The 17,168-nt window shown below is 42.4% G+C and overlaps 1 protein-coding gene across 7 annotated transcripts in view; it reads left to right on the top strand.

Moving 5' to 3' along the window:
* Positions 1-17,168, top strand: part of DACH1 (dachshund family transcription factor 1) — a 1,064,146-nt gene that overhangs the window by 471,307 nt on the left and 575,671 nt on the right. The window lies entirely within an intron of this gene.

Genomic DNA, 17,168 nt, shown 5'->3' with positions numbered 1-17,168 from the left:
GCCAGACGCAGCAATATTAGCTCCGAACCTCATAGAAATTCTATCAGCGCTGGAACTTTTACTGCCACAGCCAGTAATGAAAAAGCCTAACACGGCTTCATAAAAGAGGGGGGTGGAGGATGGTTATGAAGTCACATTGGGGTTTTTTTAATCACTGTCCGTGCTGCACAGGAGCCATTGGCTTAGCCTCCTCTAGCCACTCTGGAGGTATGGGATCAAGCTCCAGGTCAGAAATCCAAGCTAGAGCTGGGAACTGGTGACGGGGCATCCTAGGTGAAGCACAGCCATGTGTGTATCATAAAACCCAAGAGTGGACTACAGGAGTGCCTGCTAGAGCCTTCAGGGTGTCCTGGCCTGGCTTTTGCTCCAGAATTCATAAGAATGATGTACAATGCATATTTGAATTACAGTAGTCACAGTGACCCTTCAGGGGTTACAACATGATAGTGTCAGGGGTAATTCCCTCTAGGGATGTATTTTCTCCACAGCAGAGCCATGCACAAGATGTGGGGGTACAGCCATAAGAGGACTGAGATGAAGTTAATTTAGTATCCTTTACTGTCCCAGTCAAGGTCCTCAGTATTAGGAGACTGCATTGTGCCTAGGAGATGTCAGCCAACTGTGGAGGACCCAACTGTGCAATGGCTGTTCAAGCTGTCAGTGGGGATTAATACTGAGTCTCTCCAAGAGTTAAAAATAGAGACTTCTCAGGCCTTTACTGCCCAGTTCTCACTCATGAGCAGCACCAAGGCTCTGGCCTCATACTTTCCCTTTCATCAAACATTACTAAAATGCTCACAGACCATTGTGAGATTGACCTGTTTGGGTGGCTAAGGCACAACAAAACTTTATTCGATGGATGCTGAGTTTCATAATTTGGTCAGTCCACCAAAGGTGGATTCCCTGGTGGCACAGGGGAGTGATGTTGAAGGATACACAGGACTCAGGCTAGACTTTGTCCTGAAGAGGTAATTTGAAGCCATGGTATTGGGGTTGAAGGCGGCAGCAGTGGCTTCATACGTCACATGGGCTTGCCATTCAAAATTATGTCATGCTTCAAGAGCAGATGCCAATGCAGATCCCCTTATGTCAGGAGTGGATTATGTTGCAGATGTTCTGTACGATCTATTCAGGGTCCCAAAGCAAGGTTTCTGCATATGCTCTTTCTGCCAATAGAATGCTCTGGATCAGACAGTGGGCTGGAGATTCATCCTTGATAGCTATGCTGAGCTTCCAAGGAAGGCTTACAGAGAGAAGGCTTCTAGGTCAGCTGTGGGCAGTATGTAGGAACTGTGATTGTGGCTTTGCAAAGAGAAGTACGGTTGGGAGGAGGCAGCTGGCCAGAGGAGGTAAACACCTGTGGGAGGGAGGCATGAATTTAAGATGCAGAATGGAAGAAAGGACTACAAGGGGTGTGTTGGGACACAAAATGGAGGAGGAGGGTCATGTTGGAACAGGAAGTGAGGAAGGAGAGAGCACGTTAGCACAAGGAAGAAGCAGGATTGTATTGGGACACAGAAGGAAGGGAGGGAGCACAAACTTCAGACAAAGGATGGAAGAAAGGAGAGAGGGAGCAGGAACTTGGGACATCGGATGGAAGAATGGAGGGAGTGATGGAAAGAGATGCTGAGGTGGGGAGGGAATAGAAAGAGAAAATTCTTAGGCGTGGGTGTCTGAGTGAGAGGGAAAGAGATGATGCACATGGGGAAATGAAGATAAGTGAATTGTTGGGCATAGGGGGTGAGATAAATATTGGACATGGTGGTGGGAGAGGCATGAGGTATAGATGCATGAGGAAGAGAGAGATGAGAGGGAGCAATGTTGGATGTGGTGGTGGAGAGAGAACAGTGGGATGGATGAAAAACAAAAGTATACTTATCTTTTAATTCTACAGTTTAATTCTATGTTTAAACTACAATACTTTATTTTTTGACAAATCCAGGGCTAATTCAGAATTTTCCTTTGAATAGCCAGGATTTGGACTATGGCAGGTATGTGGTCTTGTCCCTTTAAGGCAAAGTGCTGTTAGAAGCAAGGGCAGGAAGCATGCCAGAGAAATGCCTGAGTCTATTTTCCCACCCTGGCTTAAGGTGCGTGCCCTTTAGTTCCTAAAAGGCCAGGTCAGATTACAGGAGAGATGGGAGGAACACAAGAGGCAGAGTCACAAGAGGCACAGAGACAGGGAAGCTGGAGTTAGAGAAGGAAGCATATCAGCTCTGTAGTAAAAGTATGTTTTTTTAAACTCCGCATTATTAGATCTTTAACATCCATTCTGAACACTGACTCTATCACTATCTTGACCCACTCTCTGGTAATCTCTCACCTAGATTACTGCAATTCCCTCCTTAACGGCCTCTCACAAAAAGAACTACGACGCCTCCAGCTAATACAAAATACCGCTATAAAACTTATCTATAAAAAAAGCAAATATGACCACGTCACCCCTCTTTTAAAGGAAGCTCATTGGCTTCCCATCTCCTACCGTATTACTTACAAAATCATTCTTCTCACTTTCAAAATCAAACTTCTACATCAACCAACTTTCCTTGATAAGCTTCTTATACCTCAAAGTTCCCCGCGCACTTTGAGATCTTCAGACCAAAAGCTCCTTTTTATACCGTCCCTAAAAGACTCTTATTATACTCGTAAAACCAATTTCGCTGTTACCGCCCCAACATTGTGGAACTCACTGCCACAACATCTCCGAGATGAACAACAACTTGCTAAATTTAAAATAAATCTAAAGACATTCTTATTTCAGGATGCATTTAACCAAACCTAAAAAAAAAAAAAAAAAATGCTCTTTTTCATTCATTAGACAAGTATCCATTATTCATTACATTAACGTTCCCCCCTCCTCATGTTCATCCCCTCCCCACTCTCTCCATTTCTTCTATACAATGTAACTTTTTTCCCTTCCCCCACAATTTCCTCACATTCAAGTTTGTCAAGTCTTTGTCATTTATGTTTAATTTAAGATATTTCCATTCACATCCTATTACTATTAATTCTTTTTTTTTAAGCTGATTGTTAACCGGCCAGACAATTGTTTGATGGTCGGGATATTAAAAACCAATAAACTTGGAAACTTGGAAGCTGTGTGTGAGCAGTGCAAAGAAAGATGGTCTGAGCACAGACAAACCAGGAGCCCAGCTGAAAAGCAGTGTGAGTTGCCTTCCAGAGATTATCCCTCTGACTGGGTTATGCAAGAAGAAGAGGAATTTTCTCTCAACCCAGAAGCAGGATTTTCTTTATTGCTTGAAGCTATGGAGGCTGGTGAATGCTTGCTTGAGTCCCAGGAAACAGCTGAGGCTTTGCAGATCAACTAGATCAGTAAGTTCTGATTTTCACTTAATCTACCTGCCTACTAATATATGGTTTTGTTGTTCCATGTTTGTGCAAGCACAATATTTCTGGAAGAGTGTATTTCAAAGGAGAAAGAGTTTGGAATTACCATAGGCTGGTCAGTTTCTTTTTCTCCCGTTTGTGCTAATTCATGTGCTACGTGCAGCTGGGTTGGCTCTATGAGGTTGTCACAGCTACTGAGAGCAGAGCAAGAGCTGCAGGATGTGTGTGTTTTATTCCCTGATACGTGCTGCTAAAACATACCTGTTTTCTCTGCAATAAGAAATTCTATGTGCTTCAAAAGAACTGTTTAAAACTGTATTTCATCAGAACACTGTCGCTGAATGTGTTCATGAACAAAGCTGGTATAGACTGCCTTATCCAAACCAGGATTAAACCAGCACAGCAATTAACATCTGATAGAAAGCATAGCCAAGAATGCATTGGTTTATGGTGAAATATTTATTTTAAACTTTTCTACTTTTTGCTTTCATTTTGAACTGCTCCAGTGCAGTGAACTGGAGTCTGAGTTTGCTAAGGTGTTTTCCCTATGCAAAAACTATTACCATTTCATAAAAGTTGAACTATTTGCTTGATACATGTCATGAACATTATCTGTACTGTGTGCAATAAATATAACAAAATATTTGAAGCTTATCTGGCCAGTACCCTAAATAAATCTCTATTTTGTTTTGGAAGCCATTCTGACTTGGTGTCTGTTAGTTGAAAACTCTCTTACTTACCTGTATCTGCACTAGTAGGCAGTTGCCTAGCTTGGATGTAAATCCTGAAGGGGACTCTCAAGCTACAGATTGTCATGACCCAAACGTGCTAACCAAGCCATTAGATGTCTAGGGATGACAAGTTTGAGGACTTTTTATTTAATGTTTTTATAGACTGTGTACTGTACAGGATCTGAGTTACATACAAATTCAACTTAAGAATGGTTTAAAAATGGAATATGTTCTTAACCCGGGGACTACCTGTACTTGCAAGTTCTGGAGTCAATGGTAGCAATGATAGATGTGGTCCCCTGGGTGAGGGCACATTTATGCCCTCTCCATGATGTGCTCTTATCTCACTGGTCATAACAAATGGATGCATTGTAGATGCCCCTACCTTGGATGGCAGTCATTACACAGTCTGAACTTGTGACCAGAACCATAGTCTCTATCCAGGGATGTGCCATTCCATATCTCCTCATGGGTGATCCTGATGACAGATGCCAGCCTTCAACTGGTGAGCTTATTGCTAGGGTCACCTGGTACTGGGATGCTAATCTCCTGCTCAAAGTGTTCAATCATTCAGCTGGAGCTGAGAGCCATCTGCCTGGCACTTCAGGCGTGCGGCAGCTCACTGCAGGATTAAGACAGTACAAGTTTTCTTGGACAATTAGGTGGTGGTACCCTATGTCAATCAATAGGTAGGAATCATGAGTGCTCTACTATGACTGGAGGCCCAAATGCTGTTCCAGTGGGTGGAGATACATCTGCTGTTCCTCTTGGCATCACATGAAGTGGGAGTAGAAAATGTGTATTTGGATTTCCTCAGCTGGCAGACTCTAGATCCTGGAGAATGGACTCTATCTCAGGAAGCATTCAACAGCATTGTGAGTCAATGGGGGTGACCAATGTTCGACCTGATGGCATCAGTGACCAACAGGAAGCACTGGTCTGGATGCTCTGGTGGAGCCGTGTCAAAAGACGGGGCTTCTGTATGTGTTCCCATCTTGGCCCATGATAGGCAGGGTTCTGCGACACATATTATCACATCCAGGGCTGGTAGTTCTCATTGTACTGGATTTGCCAAGGCATCCATGCTATGCAGATCTGGTCTGTCTAAAGAGGGACTAGGATCTTAGACTACCCTGTCATCCGTGGTTACTCTCTCATGAATGGAGGATCTGGAGTGTTTTGAGCCTGAGCGTGCAGCTTTAGCACACAAAGGATATTTGGAGGTGGTGGTTGCAACTCTTCTGAAATCCAAGAAGCAGTCAATCTTGGCTACCTATGCTTCCAGGACTGGTGTGCCCAGAAGAGTGAGGACATGATCACAGCACAAATACCACTGGTTCTAGCTTTCCTTCAAGAAGGGCTTGAGAAAGGACCTGCGGTTGGATACCTCAAAATACAGATAGTGGGCCTCTCGTGCTTCAGATCTCAGGCTTCTCACTCAAATGTGTCCAGATTTTTGAAGGGAGCATTACATCTGCGTCCTCCAGTACATCAATATTTTCCAATGTGGAGTCTTAATCTCATTCTGTAGGATCTCTCTAGAGCTCCATATGAACCTTTGGAGATAATGTCATTGATTGACCTGATGGTCAAAATATTGTTTTTAATGGTGGTCACATCAGCATGTCGGTTGTCTGAACTACAGGCCTTATCCTGCAGAGAACCCTTTTTCAGGTTTTTTGAAATGGTGGTTTCTCTGAGAACAGTCCACTCTTTCTTGCTGAAAGTAATCTCCAGTTTTCACGTCAACCAGAAAGTACGGTTGCCGGCCTTTTCACCCTCGAGGTCCAAGAGTGACAAGGCTTTGAGATTACTGGATGTTCAAAGAGGGTTGCTTCACTCTCTAGAAGTGACAAATGAGTTTTGTTTGTCAGATCATCCCTTTGTGCTAGCAGGTACCTGCTGCCAGGACCAGCTGGCTTCAAAAGTGACCAGCTTACATCTGCAGTGGAAAGCAATTGCCATTGACCATAAAAGGCCCATTCCACTCGTAGTGTAGCTTCATCCTGGGAGGAGTCCAGGGCAGTTTCCCTGAAGAAATTTATAGAATGGCCACATGGTCTTCCCTCCATAGTTTCACAAAGTTTTATAGGGTGGATGTAGCGGCCAAATTAGATGCCACATTCGGATCTTCACTACTCTTAGCGGGCTTATCTGTCCCGTTCTAACTCCTAGGGGACTTTTTTTGATACATCCCAAGTGTTCTAGAGTGATGTGCCTTTTGCACTAGAAGGAAAGATTAGGTATAAGAACATAAGAATAGCCTTACTGGGTCACACCAACGGTAATGTAATAATCATGGGAGACTTCAATTTCCCGGGGATAGACTGGAGCCTGGGAACCTCGACCTACGGCAAGGAGGTTGAGGTTCCCAGGCTAGGGGACTGCTTCCTGGAAGCGCTAGGGGACTGCTTCCTGGAACAAATGGTGGGAGAGCCGACGAGAGGAAACGCCACCTTGGATAAAAGAAGTAGAAGTCACGGGCCCGCTGGGGACAAATGATCACAACATGATCAACTTTAAACTTGACATAGGGAAAGGGAAACGTACCAAAACCTTAACCATGGGCTTAAACTTTAAAAAGGGAAGATACGATTACATGAGAGCCATGGTGAAACAACTGCTCAAGAAAAAGATGGACAAAGTTAAAACGGTAGATCAGGCATGGTCCCTACTGAAAAAAAATACTATCAAGAAAGCACAAAATCTCTACATTCCGCAGATTTCCAAAGAAAGGAAAACTAAAGGCAAAGGAGAACCGGCATGGCTTACTAGAGAGGTGAAAGAAGCCATAAAAGAAAAGAAGGACTCTTTTAAAAAATGGAAACGCACGAAAACAACCGAAGCTTGGAACAAGCACAAAAATGATCAGAAGAAATGTCACAAGGCGGTGAGGGATGCCAAAAAGGACTAGGAGGAGAAAATAGTGCAAGAGGCCAAAAATTTCAAGCCTTTCTTTAGATACGTAAAAGGAAAAAAAACCTGCAAAAGAGGCGGTGGGACCGCTGGATGACCAGGGAAGAAAAGGGTACATCAAGGAAGACAAACAAATTGCAGACAGACTAAATTCCTTCTTTGTGTCTGTCTTTACAACGGAGGACACCACAACAATACCAGAAGCAGTGAAAGTGTTCAAAGGAGTAATAGAGGACAGCCACAGTAGAAGTGGACGTGTATCAGATATACTACCAGATTGACAATCTTAAAAGCGAAAAATCCCCTGGATCTGATGGAATTCACCCGAGAGTCTTAAAAGAACTGAAGGTTGAAATTGGAGAGCTTTTGCAAAAACTTGCCAACCTGTCAATTAGACCTGGACAGATACCGGACGATTGGAAGAAAGCGAATGTCACGCCTATTTTCAAAAAAGGATCAAGAGGAGAACTTGGCAACTACAGACCTGTGAGTCTTATGTCTGTCCCTGGAAAGATGGTTGAAGCACTGATTAAAGATAGCATAGTCCGGCACTTGGATACACATGACCTGATGAGAGCCAGTCAACATGGCTTCAGGAAAGGGAAATCATGTTTGATGAATTTACTTCAATTTTTTGAGACCGTTAACAAACAAATTGATAGTGGAGAACCGGTGGACATAATATACTTGGACTTCCAGAAAGCGTTTGACAAGGTTCCACATGAAAGACTTCTCAGGAAACTACAAAGCCATGGAATAGAGGGACATATACTAAGATGGATAGGCAAATGGCTGGAGAACAGAAAGCAGAGAGTGGGCATAAATGAGAAGTTCTCAGACTGGGAGAAAGTGACTAGCGGTGTGTCCCAGGGCTCGGTACTTGGGCCCATCTTATTTAATATTTTCATCAATGACCTAGAAGAAGGAACATCCAGTGAGATCATCAAGTTTGCAGACGATATAAAGCTATGCCAGGTAATCAGATCGCAGAAGGATAGTGAGGAACTCCAGAGTGACTTGTGTCAGTTAGAGAAATGGGCGGAGAAATGGCAGATGAAGTTTAATGTGGAAAAGTGCAAAGTTATGCATTTAGGCAGAAAGAACAAGGAACACGAGTATAGAATGTCAGGTGTAACTCTGGGTAAGAGTGAACAAGGAAAGGACCTGGGTGTACGGATAAATAGGACCCTGAAACCGTCGGCACAATGCGTGGCAGCGGCAAAGAAAGTAAATAGAATGTTAGGCATGATAAAGAAAGGAATCACAAGTAGATCGAAGAAAGTTATAATGCCGCTTTATAGGGCAATGATCAGATCACACTTGGAATACTGTGTCCAACATTGGTCTCCCAACCTAAAGAAGGATGTAAAACTGCTGGAGAGGGTGCAGAGATGAGCAATGAAGCTAATAAAAGGTATGGAGAACTTGGAATATGAGGAATGACTTTAGAGACTGGGATTGTTCTCCCTTGAGAAAAGACTGTGAGGGGATATGATTGAGACTTTCAAAATACTGAAAGGAATCGACAAAATAGAGCAGGAAAAAAATTATTTACAATGTCCAATGTGACACGGACAAGAGGACATGGATTGAAGCTAAGGGGGGACAAGTCCAGGACAAATATCAGGAAGTTCTGCTTCACGCAACGAGTGAACCTGGAATGCTCTCCCAAAGGAGGTTATTGCGGAATCCACCATTCTAGGATTTAAAGGCAAACTAGATGCACATCTTCTTACGAGAGGCATAGAGGGATATGGGTGATTAAAACTACGCCAAGTGTATACCTAGCTGGGCCTCCGCGTGTGCGGATTGCCGGACTTTATGGACCGAAGGTCTGATCTGTAGATGGCAGTTCTTATGTTCTTATGTCCATCAAGCCCAGAAGCCCGTTCTCACAGTGGTCACTAGTACCTGGCCAAAACCCAAGAAGTAGCAACATTCCATGCTACCAATCCAGGGCAGCAGTGGCATGCCCCATGTCTTTCTCAATAACATACTATGGAATTTTCCTCCAATAAATTGTCCAAACCCTTCTTAAAACCAGCTATGCTATCTGCTCTTTCCACAACCTCTTGCAATGTGTTCCAGAGCTTAACTATTCTCTGAGTGAAAAAATATTTCCTCTTATTGGTTTTAAAAGTATTTCCCTATTAATGATATTAGTATGGATTCCTTCCCTATTGAGTGAGGTACTCGATAGGGCTGCCCACTCTTCCCACTTTTATTTCTCCTCTACTTGGAGCCCTTTTTATGCATGGTAAAACGAGACCCTGATATATCTGGGTTAACCATTTCCGCTTCACACATAAAAATAATGGCTTTTGCAGATGACTTGCTTTTCACACTGACCAACCCACAGTCCTCTATGTCACATTTATTAACACATTGGATGAGTTCCACTTCTACTCTGGGTTCTCCTTGAATAAGCAAAAATCTATAGTGTTAGCTATACCGGCAATCTTACAGGACAGCCAGGAGGGTGACTTTCCATTTTCTTGGGCTACCACTTCGGTTAAATGTCTAGGGGTCATCTTACCCAGAGATTTGACCCTATTAATATGTGCACAATTTTGATACTCTTCTATGTGACACTATTAATACACTATGCATTTGGATTTCCTTTCCCTTGTCCATACCGGGTCGGGTGGCACTCTATAACATGGTTCTTTTCCCTCGATGGTTATACCGATTCCAGGTATTACCATTATTGATTTCCAGACCTCAGGAGTTGAAGTGAATTGTGGCTCTACAGAGGTTCTTGTGGGGTAGACGGAGGGCACGGCTCACTATGCCAGATCTTGCATCCCCAGAGAAAGAGGAGGTTACGGGTTATTGAATATAAAATGGTACGCTTTGGCTTGTCAAATGTGCCACATTAATGATTTGTTCAGAGGTACTTCCTATTTCTCGGCTACTCCATTGGAAACCTCCTTATTATATCCTACTCATTTTAGCCATATGTTACATGTAACTACTCCAAGTCTTCGTAAAATACTTTCTGCATATCCTATTTTCCATCCTGCCTGTAGGACCTGGCATTGGGTATGCCGTGTCCTTAAATTATCTTCCAGTACTTCTCCTTTTCTGCCGATTCAGAGTAATTGGGATTTTCTTCCAAGTATTCAATGTCAAGCTATCCGCTCATGACACACAAAAGGTTTACAATTTCTTTTTCAGCTGTTTAATGTTGAAGCGTGTTTACTCATTGCCAGGTTCCGTGTTTCTTTATTACCAGATTCAACACTACATACAGTCTTTGCCACCTGGTCATATTACAGAAGGCAATATCTGAAATATTTAGCCTCTCAGCACAAAACAATATCCCACTTTGTTTCCATTATGTGGGTCTGCTAGATTGTCAGCTGGGGGCAAACTTTGAAGTTGTGGTGTGACTCTGGTCACTGGAACATCTTAGCAAAGCCTTGAAGAAAGCTCTGAAATGGATGTCTGATATTACTCATTGGGAACTACAGCACAAGTTTTGCTTCGGCTTTACATATATCACCAACCCAAGCATATCGGATGAACATTTAGTCAGTCTCTTTGTTTTAAGTGTTCCGCTCATTATGCCTCCTTGGGCCATTCATTTTGGTATTGTTTGATGGTTTCAGCATTCTGGATGACCTTGGGAAGATATATGTCAAGCATCTGGCATCACTGCTGGACCCCCACTCTGAATTCACTGTTAGATTAACACAAAATAACAGTACATGTTAGTTCACCAAGGAGAGGTATTCTATAGAATGTGTTGAAAATTTTGTGGATTTTGTATGATCTGATTACCACAAGACTCCTGAGGAAGGCCCTTGTGGGCTGAAACATGATCGTGTTGAATCCATCATAATAAAAGAGGCTGAGCACCAATTGGCCACCTTTGTTGTTTTGTTTGCTATTCACTGTTGTAAAGACAGTTTTTCCTGTTTGTTTCCAAACAAATCATAAGCCCACCATAAACATGCCTACCACATGCTTCCTTGTGATTTAGAGGAACTGCACAGAAAACATCTGAAAACTGGATTTCGAAAATAGTGATTTTTGATGTTTGGATGAAAAAACAATGTCCATCTGTCACTTCTTGGATCTGTTTCTGTTTTGAAAATGAACCCCCAAATCAAATAAGGGTAACACAACCCTATCCCAATTCAGAGCTCTAGACCTTCAGATCCTGTAATATCTCTTTTCCCGCAGCAGCCTTTCTACTCTCTCACCCTTCTGTCTTGTCATCCAATGACCTTCATTTTTTTCTTTCGTTTTCCCCAATGTTTTCCATCTCCTCTCTTCTCCCCTTGCCTTGTTATGTCCACCTTCCTCTCATCTATAGTCTTCTTATCCAATTTCTTTCTTTTTTTCTATCTCTAGTGCTGCTTCTTTTCTTCTTGTCCCTGGTCCTTTCATGATCCCATTTTGGGTTGTTTCAGCCTCCTTTTCTCTAGATATCCTCTCTGCTCCTATCTTGTTTTCTCCATCCAAAGTAAATTATTCATATTCTCAAGCAAAATTTGAAACTAGTTATATAATGTGATATAAAAGTAACAATATTTTAGTTTGCAGATGTTTCAAATGGTGATACAGCAGGCCCTCAATATTCGCTGGGGTTAGGTGCAGAGCCGGCCCGCAAATAGGAAAAAATCGCAAATAAGTTTTTGGACGGTTCTGACCCATCCCCACCCCCGCCTCCCTCCTGCCTCCCTCCTGTGTCCTCGACCTTACCTGGTGGTCTAGTGGTGATACAAGGCAGGAGCAATATTCCTACGCTCCTGCCCTGTGCAGAGACGTCATCAAAATGGCTGCCGTGAGTTCCTGTTGTAGTCTCGAGACTACAATGGGAACTCATGGCAGCCATTTTGGCGATGGCTCTGCACGGGGCAGGAGCGTAGGAAGATCGCTTCTGCTCTGCATCACCGCTAGACTACCTGGTAAGTTGGGAGACACAGGAGGGTGGTAAGTTCTGGGGGCAAAAAATCCGACACAAAATCACGAATAACCGAATTCGCGAGTGGGGAAACCGCAAATCGGGAGGGGGGAGCTGTAATATGCTGCAAAATTGCTACAGTTTCTATAATTGAAATATTGATAATTGATTATATTGCTCACAAGTTTCAAACCTGTGCAAATTCAGTTCCTTATTGTCACAAAAGTTCAGAAGCCTTTCTTCAAAATTTATCTGTTACTACAGAAAACTAGAGCCTGCATTTTAGATATACTATTCTCTATTTTCTGATTATTCTTAGAAGGGAGAAGTGGGAGTAAATAGCATGACCACCATCTAGGGGTGGACAGAACATGACTCTATAACAGGCTTTAAGGATGTATTCCTCTATAACAGTGCCTCTCAAACTTTCTCAAGCCAGAGCACACTAAAGGCAGTGGCCATGGTTTGAGGCAATCAGAAGTGTGCGGACGTCGCCATAATGACATCATGCATATGCGTGACATCATCACGTTGATGTCCGCACATGTGCAGAGGCCCTCCAGATGGGCCCTGAGATGCCAGTAGGGGGTGCCAGCAGGGAAGAGGGCCGGAGAGAAGGAGAGGCACTGGCGCCAGCAGCAGTGTTTCTCAACTACTTCAAGCTAAGTACCCCCTAAGTCTAACAGATATCTGAGCACCCCAACCACACACCTCCCTAGGCCCACCCAACCCTTTGTAATGCGATTTTTTTCCATTCATTTTTCATATACACATAATATACACAGCAGATATAAATTCTCAAAACTGACACATTTCAATCACTATATTGAAAATAAAATCATTTTACCTACCTGCGATCCTCTGCAGGCTGTTGTAATTAGCTGTAAAGGTAAGAATGGGAGGCCAGGAGGGAAGCTGGAGGACACTAGAGAGAAGGGGAAAACATGCATGCCTTTGGTGAATTGGGCAGCGCTGTCGCTGTACCGCGTAGGAAAGTCAGCTGGTAGGTGCCTCTCTTCCTCCTCAGTATGCCGCGGCACACTTAGAATCTCAGGACTAAGATGGTTAAGGGGCTGGAGGAGCTGCCGTACAGCAAAATATTAGAGAAACTGGGCCTCTTCTCCCTTGAACAGAGGAGATTGAGAGGGGACATGATCGAAACATTCAAGGTACTGAAGGGGATAGACTTAGTAGATAAGGACAGGTTGTTCACCCTCTCCAAGGTAGGGAGAACAAGAGGGCACTTTCTAAAGTTGAAAGGGGATAGATTCCGTACAAACGTAAGGAAGTTCTTCTTCACCCAGAGAGTGATAGAGGCTGTTATAGGGGAAAACACCCTCCAAGGATTCAAGACAAAGTTAGATAAGTTTCTGCTGAACAGGAACGTACGCTGGTGGGGCTAGTCCTCAGTTAGGGTGCTGGTCTTGGACCAGAGGGCCGCCGCGTGAGCGGACTGCTGGGCATGATGGACCACTGGTCTGACTCAGCAGTGGCAATTCTTATGGTCTTATGTTCACACAGTTTGAGATACACTGCTCTATACTGTAGAAGCTAGATCATCTGCAGGAGTTAGTTCCTTCTCATTTTTCTCATTGGTTATACCAAACCCTTGCTTTTATTCTTTATTTTCTGCGAGTTGACCTTGTCAGCACTTCTTTTTTTTATCTAGAAATAGCTATATCCCTTCTCGATAGAAGTCAACTTTTGTTTTCAGCATTTAACTGTTCCAAGTGATTGAACATAAAGGTTTCCATATCTACTTAAATCTTGTATTACTCCTTTTCATGTTCCTTCCATTGCTTTCTGTATTGGTCTAAGTGTGTGTTTTTTTCATGGTATTTGCTTACCACTATCTCTGCTGGTAGAATAATTGTGTCATACATAATTTTTTCTCTGAAAATATATTTTCAGCTATTTTACTTTGAGGCTTCCTCCTTTTAAGTTAATTTATGATCATTTATCCTTGATTTTCATTTAAGCAAAATATCTACTTGTATCTTACGGAAACCTGATAAATACTTGAATACTCTTATTTCTATTTCATCTCCATCTCTCTTCAGTTCAATGACTACATCTTGACTTGTTTAACCTTTCTGGTTTTAAGATGTGTGTTGCAGGCACTGTACTGTTTCATGACTTCTTCAAGCTGCTTACATCTTATCCATGTCTTCACCTTTTTACAAGCTCCAATATAAAATATAGCATATGGTATGGGGTCTTGCTAGTGATGTATACAAAGGCTTATTGTAAGAGGACTATATACATATGGAGCCAGGGGAATGTGTAGTGCAATGGTTAAAGCTACAGCCTCAGCATGAAAGATCTCTGAACTGTTTTTTGTTTTTTGGTTTGATTTTTTTTATTTTTTTTTAAATATATGTGATGCAATATAGTGTAACAGGCAAGGGGCCTGTCATATAAGGCAGTGGTCACAGAGCTCCGGTGCCACTGTTGGCTGAGATAGGGGTGATATATGTCCAGAGGTCACTAAGGGGAACAATTGTCCTGTTTTAGGAGGAGGACCAGGAAGGACCAACTTGTGTTCAGGGAACTACAATTCCCAGGAAGCTAGCGGCCATGGTCAAGTTTTTCGAGAGCTTTGGGAAATAGGAAAAAGCCCTGGACTGGAATCTTTTGGAAGAAGGGAAAAAAAAGAGCCTTCTAGTAACCTCAGAGGAAGCCTGAGTTAGCCTGGGGTGGAGCTGCTCCAGAACCTTCCAAACTCTGACATAAAAACAGTTTGACTAGCCGTAAGAAGGGAGGAATGAAACTGCCTGAGCTCACAGCCAGAAGGAAGGAACAGCCTGAGGTTGAGAACTTTAAAAGCTGACACAACTCTATGAGATAGTAAGTTTTATTAAGATAGGAACTATGAAAAGAAATAAGAAAAGGCAGTTGGTCTGCCTGGAGAGAGCTGTTATAGCACTGCAAGACTGTTGGCGGAACATAGAAGCCAGCATGGTTTTGTTTTGGAGTTAAATATTTTCTTTTGGTTATCTGCCAGGGTGAGGATAACAAGAGAAGTAACATTTATCTCATCCAGGGTGTGGAGGCAGATAATCAAACTAAAACACCCCTTTGTGTGAGTCTGTAAGCAAAGCCAAGCAAGCTCATTTACATATGCAAATAAAGATGAGTGGACTATACATGTAAAGCCTTGTTCTCCAGGAGAGAAAGGAGAACAAGAGTGTGTGGTGTTGGAAAGGCCACAAGAAAGCCTCCTCAAAGGATAAAGAAAACTTTTGACTGGAAGTAATAGCTCATAATGGACTCACCCCAAGTGTAAGAGTATGCAAATAGGAAGACCTCTCAAGAATAAACTAATGCTAACCAAAAGTTGTCTCTGAGTAAAAATGACATTAGTGCATGAGAAAAGCCCATATATGGGGATAAAAATCTTCATAAAAGAACCCATAAGTATTTTAATTTCAGCTTAAATTAAAAAAAAGAAGTCATAACTAAATTTTTACTGAAAAGCACCACTGGTTTATACATGAAAAATTGTAACTGAAAACATGTGATTATCCTAAATATTTTATTTAAAACTTAGAGTGGCATAATAAAAAAAAAGTCTAATTCTGTTTTGGGGCTAGAATTCTAGTCACCCAAAGTCGGAAATGTCCAAAGTCCATTCTCGAAAAATACATTCAAAATAAAAATTTTTTTGAGAATCGTCTACTTCTACATCCAGCTGTTTGAGTGTCCAAACCGCCAAGTCTTCTATCGTTATGCCACATTCTCGTCCAAAAATTTGTCCAAATCAAAAATGCCTAGAACAAGACCTTTTGGACGTGGGAGGGGTCAGCAAAGTGATGGACTGGACACCCAGACATGGCAACAGAGTAGTGGGGCAACTTACAGGGCAATGCTGTGAACTTCACAAAAAGGGTAACACATAAACATCTCATTACAACTCGTTTGCATGTCATGGTGAACCCCCCCCAAAAAAAAACAACAACAAAAAACACTATACCCACCTGTCTACAACACCAATAGCCCTTATGGCTGCAGGTGCCACTTATATGACAGTACAGTAAGGTTGGGGGGGGTTGGTGGGTGCACATTTTCCACCATAAATGCAGTAGTTAGAATGGCTTATGGGCCAGAGTCCTCTTCTCTATGATTCAGTGGCCCAACCCCCACACTACTTAAGCCACCTCTGTGCAGCTCTACTAGGCTTTCCTATGCCAGGTGCTGATGTTCTGGCGGCAGGCATGTACATTTTTATTCTGATTTTTATGGCAGTGTGTGGAGATCAGTGATCACTGGGGGAGTGTGTGGGTGTCTGTACTTTGTTCCTCCAGTGGTTATTTGGTCACTTTGAATACCTTCTGGGCACTTATACCTATTTTTAGATCACCTAAGTCACAACATATAAGTTCTATCTAGGCAGTCTCATTAAACTTTCAATTATTGCTGCAGGACGACTAAGTCTAGGTCGGCCCACATCCCACCCACTTCCTGCCCTAACTACTCCTCGAAAAATGCCCCTTTTCACTGGGCGTACAGCGATACTGAAAAGGCCTAAGCTGCTTTTAGATATGTCTGAAACTCGTTTTGATTATCGGCACTTGGACGACCTGTTTTTTTGATCGTCCAAGTACCGATTTAGGCGGGTTTTTAGACATATTTCTGATTCAATTATAAACCTCACAGTTTATACCTTTGATGAATTGTAGTAATATTGAGGAAAGGAAATTTTGTTTTGTCTTCACAGCATCCCAATAGCAACTATTCCCTACAACAAACATTAAAAAGGCCATTATTTTCTCTTAGGTAATTCAAATGATATTTAAAGATGATGGATATTTTATTGCTTTTCAAAAGGAGAATGAAAACTCAAAATTACTAAAAGTTTTAGCATAATTAGAAGTTCTATAATGGAAAACATTAATATATCAATATTCATGTGTTATTGATGATGATGTTGTTAACTGCCATCAACTCAGTGTCTATTCATGACAGTCCCCTGGATAGTTACCCTGATCTAAGGGCTCGTTTTACTAAATTGTGGTAGAGGTCTCTACCACAGGCCGGTAAGGTAAATGTTCCAGTACTCATAGGAATTCTATGATTGTCGGATCATTTACCTTACTGGCCTGCAGTAGAAATTTCTATCGTGTTTTGGTAAAAGCCAGCGTATGTTTGGTCTTCATTCAAGCAGCTGTTCATTGACAGAGTGGTTTTGATAGCTACTGTTATTGTAAACTGTTTTTTAATATACAGTAGAGTCCTTACAAAGGTGTGGCCCTACTGTTCCT

Source organism: Geotrypetes seraphini, chromosome 6, assembly GCF_902459505.1.
Source record: "Geotrypetes seraphini chromosome 6, aGeoSer1.1, whole genome shotgun sequence".
NCBI lineage: Eukaryota > Metazoa > Chordata > Amphibia > Gymnophiona > Dermophiidae > Geotrypetes > Geotrypetes seraphini.
The sequence above is the reverse complement of the archived record's forward strand: the minus strand, read 5'-3'. Positions and strand labels throughout refer to the sequence as shown.